General features: G+C 43.5%; 1 protein-coding gene across 1 annotated transcript in view; it reads right to left on the minus strand.

The window, feature by feature from the left end:
- The window catches only part of LOC122562005 (caskin-2-like), a 278,200-nt gene extending 277,540 nt beyond the window's left edge, over positions 1–660 (minus strand). The window contains exon 1 of the mRNA XM_043714379.1: positions 401–660. The gene's annotated coding sequence lies outside the window, so the exon portion shown is untranslated. The remainder of the gene's footprint in view (positions 1–400) is intronic.
- Between the last annotated feature and the right edge of the window lie 7,896 nt (positions 661–8,556).

Raw genomic sequence — 8,556 nt, forward strand, 5'->3', positions numbered from 1 at the left:
AGGCACCTTCACTGTATCCCCCTTCCCCCCCCAGGCACCTTCACTGTATTCCCCTTCCACCCCCTTCACCCACCTGACCCAGGTGCTGCCCCCTTGCTGTCGTGTTCCTGAGCAAATAGCAACTTCCCTGAGTTCCAGAGGAACATCCCAATTCCGAACCTGCCCCCGCCCCTTTTTCCCTCCTCCCACCTGAGGGAAGGGGCCAGGAGGAGTCCCGCCGGGGGGGGGGGTCGGGATTGTGGAGCAAGTGGGGGGGGGGGGGGGTGTTCAGGAATTCACTGGGAGGGAGTTATAACAGCAACAAAGGGTGTGTGTGTGGGTGGTGGATGGGGAAGGTGCCTGCGGAATGCAGAGGGGGTCGGGGGAGTCAGGCGCACGGCAGAGTCCCGAACAAACTCACCCGAGGGCCGGCAGCGGTGGGATCCGGAACCCGGGCTCACAGCCACAGGCAGAGACAGAGAATACGAACAAAATCCCCAGGCGGGCGGGACAAATCCGAGCCAGCCAACTTTCACCGTCCGGTTACCAGCAACATCTCTCTCTCTCTCTCCCAGGAGGGTCACATCCTTCTGGGGGGAGGTTTTCCCTATAACCCTTTCACCTCCAGAGAGCTCCCTTTCCCCCAATCCCAGGGATCAATCCCAGTTTCACTCCAAACTCTCTCCCACACTGTCACCTGGATAGGCGGAATTCCCACCCCCACCCCCGGGCACCATTGGAGAGCAATCCCCACTCCCTCCCATTGCATTGGGTATAGCTCCTGTCACTCACACAGCCACTCCATTTAAAGAGCCAAGCGCTCTCGCCCAGCAAGCTGCTTTTTTCTAACTTCAGCAACGTGAGTGCATTTCTGAATGTGTTGACTGTGAGTTATTGTCCTTATGAGGAAAGGCTTGTCACCGCTGGAGCTCGGAAGATGGAGGAAGAAGTGCGGACTGCAGGTCGGAGTCAAAAAGTGTGGTGCTGGAAAAGCACAGCCGGTCGGGCGGCATCCGAGGATGAATCCTCCCTGGTGAGGAGATTATGCTCGAAACGTCACTCTCTCCTGCTCCTCAGATGCTGCCTTGACCCGGCTGTGCTTTTCCAGCACCACGTTTTATTGACTGTGGAAGAATGAGGGGTGACCTGGCAGAAGTGTTGAAAGTCTACAATGGCCTTCACAAGGTGGATCTGAAAGACTGTTTCCTCAGTCCAGAAGCAAGGGAAAGGGGGCGGGGGGAGTCTGTATTAAAAACTAGGGGTCACCCTTTTAGGATAGAGATCAGCATAATTCTCTTTCTCTGAGATGGGTAGATGGGTAACTTTGGAACTCTACCTGAGAAGGCAGTGGAGATGGGAGCATTTAAGGCCAAAGTTGATACATTTGTGTTAGGCAGAGGAGTCAAAGGTTTTAGGAGGGGTCGGGGTCTATAGGAGCATAAGAAATAGGAGCAGGAATAGGTAATCTGGCCCATTTAGCCTGACCCATCATTCATTAACATCATGGCTGGTCTTTTTTGTGATGTGGAGGCACTGGTGTTGGACTGGGGTGGTCAAGGTTAGAAGTCACATGACACCAGGTTATTGTCCAATAAGTTTATTTGAAGCACTGCTCCTTCATCCCCTGGCATTGTTACTTCTGACCTTTTTGTTGCATCAGCTCTAACTGCCTGCTGGCTCACCCTAACCCTTAATTCCTTTACTATTCAAATATCTATCTATATTTGCCTTTGAAAAACATTCAATGAGGTAGCCTCAACTGCTTCACTGGGCAGGGAATTCCACAGATTCACAACCCTTTGGGTGAAAAAGTTCCTCCTCAACTCAGTGCTGAACCTGCTCCCCCTTATTTTGAGACTCTATCCCCTAGTTCTCGTATCACCCACCAGTGGAAACCACCTCCCTGCTTCTATCTTATCCATTCCCTTCATAATTTTTGTGTTTCTATAAGATTCCACCCACCCCATTCTTTTAAATTCCAGTCAATATAGTCCCTCATGCGTGCTCCAGCATTCAACAAGGTCAGAGCTGATTTGACTTGGCTTCAACTCTTCTTCCTCACCAACTCGATGTAACCAGAGGGGAATGTGGAATTGGGAACACCAATACACCAGCCATGATCTAATTGAGTGGCTGACCTCTCCTTCCCACCCCCAAATCACTGTTTTGTATATTCTAGGTGTAGAAGCTACACTAAATTCAAAGAATTTGTTCATCCTCTTCAGATGAGGTGGGTTGGGAGGGTGATAAATTAGAGGACTGGAATTAAAGAACCTGTAATTATGACACCCTTGGATTGGATTATTGTAGTCCAGGAAACTTGAGAAGGAGCTTCAGTAGAGGCACAATGAGGAAAAATTGCCGTCACAGGTCTTTCAGTCTTAAAACACTGAGGGGCTGGAGACAATGTGTGCCTGGTATTGAATGTGCTTTGCAAATACCTCCGCTTTTTTCAAACTGTATTGAGGGAGACCCAGAGTGGAACATGTATGGAGAAAAGCTGATTTTACTGAACGTTTTCTGTAATATTGAATGGAAATGATTTGCCCTAAGGCCGCATGCCCTACGTGAGACATGCACTGTAAACACCAAGAATGTTGCAATTATGTTGAGGCACCATAGAGTGGAACATGCCGTACAGAGAAAAGTAGAATTTTATTACACTTTATGTAATTCAAAATGTTTTGTAATGTACTTCTACAACTGGGTAAGTTTTTTTTTAGAGAAAAGAAAGCTTTAAAGACTGAAATTTCACTGTTTTACTGCAGGTACTTTCAACATTGTGCCACTCCCTCTAGTTTGTAGGTCAGCTGTGGGTCAATTGACTCACACCTCTTGAGATTCTGGCATTAAATCTAACAAGAGCTTAAACACAAAAATCAAGACTGCTGTTGACAGTTGGAGGTGCTGTCTTTTGCAGGAGTCTCAAACTAAATCTCTTTCTACTCAGGAGGTAAATCGTAAGGGTCCCACAGTACTATTTCAAAGAGTAGAGGACTTCTCATGGTGTCCAAGCCCATTATAACCCTCAACCAAATCACAAAGACTCAAGATTATCTGATAATTATCACATCACTGTTTGTTGAAGTTTGCTGTATACAAATTGGCTTCTGTTTTTGACCCTGCAATGATACAATGTAACTATTTTTCAAAGTATTTCACAAGCCAGTGAATTTGCATTGTGAAAAGTGCAATATAAATGCAAGTCCCTTTTCTTTTAATTCCTGTACCCATAATGTCAATGGGGGGGGGCATCACATTAATGAGCATTCTATCGGGCTGCTAATAGAGTCATACTGCATGGAAACAGACCTTTTCAGTCAATGCTCTGATCTCCAGCATCTACAGTCCTCACTTTCTCCTTTTCAGTCAATGCCAAACATAATCCCAAACTAAACTAGTCCCACTTGCCTGCTTGTGGCTCTATCCCTCCCAACATTTCCTATTCATGTACTTATCCAAGCATCTTTTTAAACGTTGTAGTTGTGCCCATATTCACCACTTCCTCAGGAAGTTCATTCCACACGCAAAACCACCCTCTGTTTCCAGAAAGATAAATTGTCCCTCTCAAATCTCACTCCTCTCTCTTTTAAAAGTGTATCCCCTTGTCTTGAAATCCCCCATCCAAGGGAAAAAACACCTACCATTAACCTGTCTATACCCCTCATGATTTTATAAGGTCACCTCTAACCTCCCAAACCCCAGTGGAAAAAAGTCCCAGCCAATCCAGTCTTTATTTATAACTCAAACCTTCCATAGCAGCAACACCCTGGTAATAGAACCATCAAAATAGCTGGAATGCAAATCCATGTAATGTATTGACACTAAAGTGAGAATTCCAAAGAAACTCTGGGGCCAGCTCAAGCCATAATAAAACCAGCAAGTGGTGGAGAAACTCAGTGGGTCTGGCAGCATCCGTGGAGAAAAACAGTTAACAATCTGATATAACCTTGTTTGAACTTCAGTTAGAACTGAAGAGCATTCAGAACAGTTCTGAAGATGCTGTTTAAAATTTCAGATTACCAGCATCAGCAGTATTTTGTTTTTATTATACAGTTTGCACCAGGCTGTTAGAATCATAGAGATGTACAGCCCAGAAACATACCCTTCAGTCCAACTTATCCATGCCAGATATCCGAAATTAATCTAGTCCTGTCTGCCAGCATTTGGCCCATATCCCTTGAAATCTTCTTATTCATTTCCCATCCAAATGTTGTAATTGTACCAGCCTCTGCAACCTATTCTCACAGCTCATTCCAAACATGCACCACCCTCTACATGAAAAAGCTGCCCCTTCGGACCCTTTTAAATATTTCCCCTCTCATGTCAAACCTTTGCCCTCTAATTTTGGACTCCACTACTCTGGGAAACTGAAGAGTTTTACTCTAATATTTGAGATGCCTGACTTCAGTTACTTGGATATATGGTGACCCTGGGATTTCACTTCTTCCAGTGGAGAAAGGGAAGTTTTTACAAAGGTGTAAAGGGTTTTAGAGGTGTAGATATGAAGGGTTTTGATGAAGTAAATAAGCAGCCTCCAATGGCATGGTGTGACAGGGAAGTGTTTGAGGGGAAAATCAGGGGGAAATAGAACATTTCCATGCAGCAAGGAGCAGAAATCTGGAAAACCTTAAAGCTGTCTCGATTGGAGAATCATATCAAGGCAAAATGAACTGAGATATTACCACGAAGGCTTTGCATTTATACAGGCCTTTTTCACAATGACTGGACATCCCAATATGCTTTACAGCAAATGGAGCACTTTCAAAATGTAGTTTTTAAGTAATGTCGGAAATGAGGCAGCCACTTTTCTCAGCAGCTCCGACAAACAAGAATTTAACAAGGGCGAGATAATTGTGGTGTTCAACAAAAGAAAAATGACTGCAGTAGTCCCTTTGAGCAAGGACAACCATTGCTCATGGCAAGAACCTGCAGATGAAGTCTTTTAACATTTGTTAATCTGCAGTGACCTGAAGGTTCTGGTTGACCAGGAATCTCTCTTACCACCTACCACAGGCATATCAAAAGGGCCCGTAGATTGAAAATCAACTGAGTTGGCCACACAATAGGACATCTCCCAAGGCCATCAAGTCCTGAGATGAGACTTGAATATAGCGTGTAAGATTGTTACCCATGGCACCACGAGGGGTAGTTGTTGGGCAGGATCCCTGGGGTAACTCCCCTGATCATCTTTGCAGGGGAATCTTTTTTCCTCTGCCAGAGGCAGTGCAGCAGGAATCTCCATTTAACATTGGATCTGAAAGGTGGTGTCTGAGTACAGTACTGCATAATACAAACATACAAATTAATAGTGGAAGTAGGCCATTCAGCCCATCAAATCTGTTCTACTATTCAATCAGATCATGGCTGACCTTTGTTTAGGATTCCACATTCCCATATCTCTCTGACTTTAGATTTTTGATAGACAGAGGAATCAATCTACCTCCACCGTTAAACATATTCAATTGACACCACCCCCCATTACCATCGGAGGCTGAGTTCCAAAGTGTCACCTCCCTCAGGCAGGGAGCTCATTTCTGTCCAGAAAGGACAACCTCTTATTTTAAAACAGTGTCACCAGAGCAGCAGCCTTGATGTTTGAGCTCCTGGAGGGAGTTACTTTGAGTTAAAGGCAGTTGCTTTGTACATGTTTACCTGTAGCTTGGTTAACAATGTAATTGAAGGCAGCACAGGCTTAAGGGCAGAATGACCTGCTCCTTCTGAAAACACAATTTGTTCAGATGCACCGTCTTGTTATTCAGTTTCCCTTGGCCTGGTGTCTAACACTCTGTAGTGGATTATCATTATCTTTTGTTTACTGAACGACTTGCAGACAGTGGTGCTACACATGACTAGTTTCTGGAGACTTCCTCAGACAAACAGGGTTGAAAATGTTTTAATAATTCAGTGACAAAAATTGCATGATTTTTTCTCCATTATGCTAATGTTATCTTATTCAGGGAGAACAAAACAGCTTTGCCCATTCAGCTTAGCAGTTTTTGCCCATTCCTACTTGCCCTTGCGAAAGTGAATGATGCAATGAAGATGCACTCACGCCTATAGTTAGGAAGCTTTTCTGCAGGTTGGTTAAGCATGGTTGACTGGACAGCTGGTTAGTGAAGCAGACTAACACCCATTAGTCTGGGTTCACTTCCTGTGTTGTCTGAAGTTAGCATCAGGCCTTGCTGTCTCAATCTTGCCTCTCCAGTTCCTCCACCAATCACAAGGGATGAACTCAGATTTCTCCAGTTTCCTCATTTCCCCTCCCCCCCCACACTTTCCTCATTCCTGAAGAAGGGCTCATGCCAGAAACGTTGATTCTCCTGCTCCTTGGATGCTGCCTGACCTGCTGCACTTTTCCAGCAACACATTTTCAGCTCTCCAGTTCCTCTGTCCACCAGCTATCTCTCTCTGAAAAGAAAGCAGCTTGTGGTTCCCTGGGACTATGGTGACCTGCACTTCATTACTGAACAGTCTATATTAGAATGCTAACTTAGTGCAGGGTCATAAAGCACAGAAACAGATCCTTTAGTCCAATATATTTTGCTGACCAGATTTCCCCAACTAATCTGATCCTATTTGTTTGGTCCATGCCCCTCTAAACCTTTCCTATTCCTGTACCCGCCCAAATGTCTCAAGTATTGTAACTGTACCTGAGTCTACCACTTCCTCTGGCAGTTTATTCCATATACATGCCACCTCTTGTGTAGAAAAAGTTGTTCCTCAGGTCCCTTTTTAAGATTTTCCCCAGTCTCATTAAAAATATGCCTTCTAGTTTTGAACTCCCCCACCACAGGAAAAAGACCTTTTGCTATTCACCTTAACTATGTCCCTCAGGTTTTTATAAACCTCCATGAGGTTACCCCCTTAAGCTGCTATGCTCCAGTGAAAACAAAGCTCAACCTATCCAACCTCTCCTTATAACTCAAACTGCCCCCCCCCTCCATTCCCAGTAAATGTTTTGTACCCTTTTCTACAATTTAATCATGTCCCTACAATAGCAGGGAGAGGTTGCCTTTGATTTCCATCAAAGATCTAATGGATCCCTTGATAATCTCTCATAGTAATACTTTGGGTGGGGTGCAACTCAATTTTGTAAAGTTTATTTTCTAAGTTAGAAATGGGTTTAACCTGGTCTGTTTCTTTAAACCCATTGCTCAGCTTCTTGCTGCAGGAAAGGCCTATATTGGAAGATAATTTTCTCAATTAGCAGTTAATTACTGAGGAAATTTTCTGTTGATGCTACTTGTAAATGCTTGGATGCAGTATAATGAGGTCAGCAGAAAAATTAGGATGTGACTGGTGTTCTTTGTATGTTTTTAACTCGTAATGTCTGAATTGTGATGGACCTGTATTAACTGTTCGGCTTTAAGTATAGCAATAAATTATTATTTCATTCTTGTGCTTCTTTGTTTATTGTTCATTCATTATTATATTTAGTGTTCTTTAATCTCCCTTGGGAGCCTCAAGTAATTGGGAAGATGCTAATATATAATATGTTAAATTATGCATTGTACATAGAGAAATGGTCTAAATGGATCCCAATGGCTTTGTCAGATTTGATATATTTCTGACATTAAATGTTTAAAAAATATCCTTTTTATAACACTTGGGGTTTATTAATAGTGAAACTCTGCTTTAATTGATAGCATTATGACAATCCGATTGAAAAATGATATGGTATACTCCAAGTTTGATCAGCCTAAACCATAATCATTCTCACTGCTCAGTCAGAAAGCTCTTATGCCACAGATTGATTCCCAAGGGCTTTGCAGACAGTGAGGCACTTTCTGATGACTAGTTTCCACCGTAATATAGGGAAATGCACGCAATTATTTATTGTCCCACAAACAGCTACACGGTAACCACCGAGACAATATTTTAGTGGCACTAGTTAAGGGATCAATATTAGTCAGGGTATTGTATTGCCTTCCAAAAGTATCATGATATCGCTTGTATCCATCGGAGAAGGCAGATAGGGCTCATGTAAAAGACAGCACCTCCAACAGTGCAGCACTCTGTCAACAAGAGAAGGGAGTGTCAGCCTGGACTTTTGTCCTTCTGTTTTCAGAATAGGAACCCTCAATTTTCTGACCGAGGCCAGAGAGTCAGCACTGAAATAATAACCTGAAGTACCAATAAATAGTCTCTTGTATTCCCTGTTCACAGGAATGCTTGCTGAGGATTCACATCACCAAGGAGTCATCCCAGATGTCTGTAACTGTATTCTGACATGTGAACAGTCAAGTCAGTCAAAAAACGCAAATCTAGGAAAGTGTTTTCCCTCGGTTCAATATTGAATAAATTAATGTCTAAATCAATGCAACTGTATTTCTCTTCTAAAGATCACTTCAAAAAGCAAAGTTGTCCTCAGGATGTTACTACCTGCTAGTTCTGCATGGCAAGATAGCCCACAATTCACAGAAACATAAGAGACATGGAAATGAGAAAATACTGAGTCAACTTTAACAGATTGTTTTCTGCACACGACATTACCACAATCCCAGCAGGGCCGCAACTGTAATGTTTCACAGAGCACTCAAACATCACAGTCCAACTTTATCTCGATTAATGTGG

The sequence above is a fragment of the Chiloscyllium plagiosum genome, chromosome 24, assembly GCF_004010195.1.
Source record: "Chiloscyllium plagiosum isolate BGI_BamShark_2017 chromosome 24, ASM401019v2, whole genome shotgun sequence".
In the NCBI taxonomy this organism is placed as follows: domain Eukaryota; kingdom Metazoa; phylum Chordata; class Chondrichthyes; order Orectolobiformes; family Hemiscylliidae; genus Chiloscyllium; species Chiloscyllium plagiosum.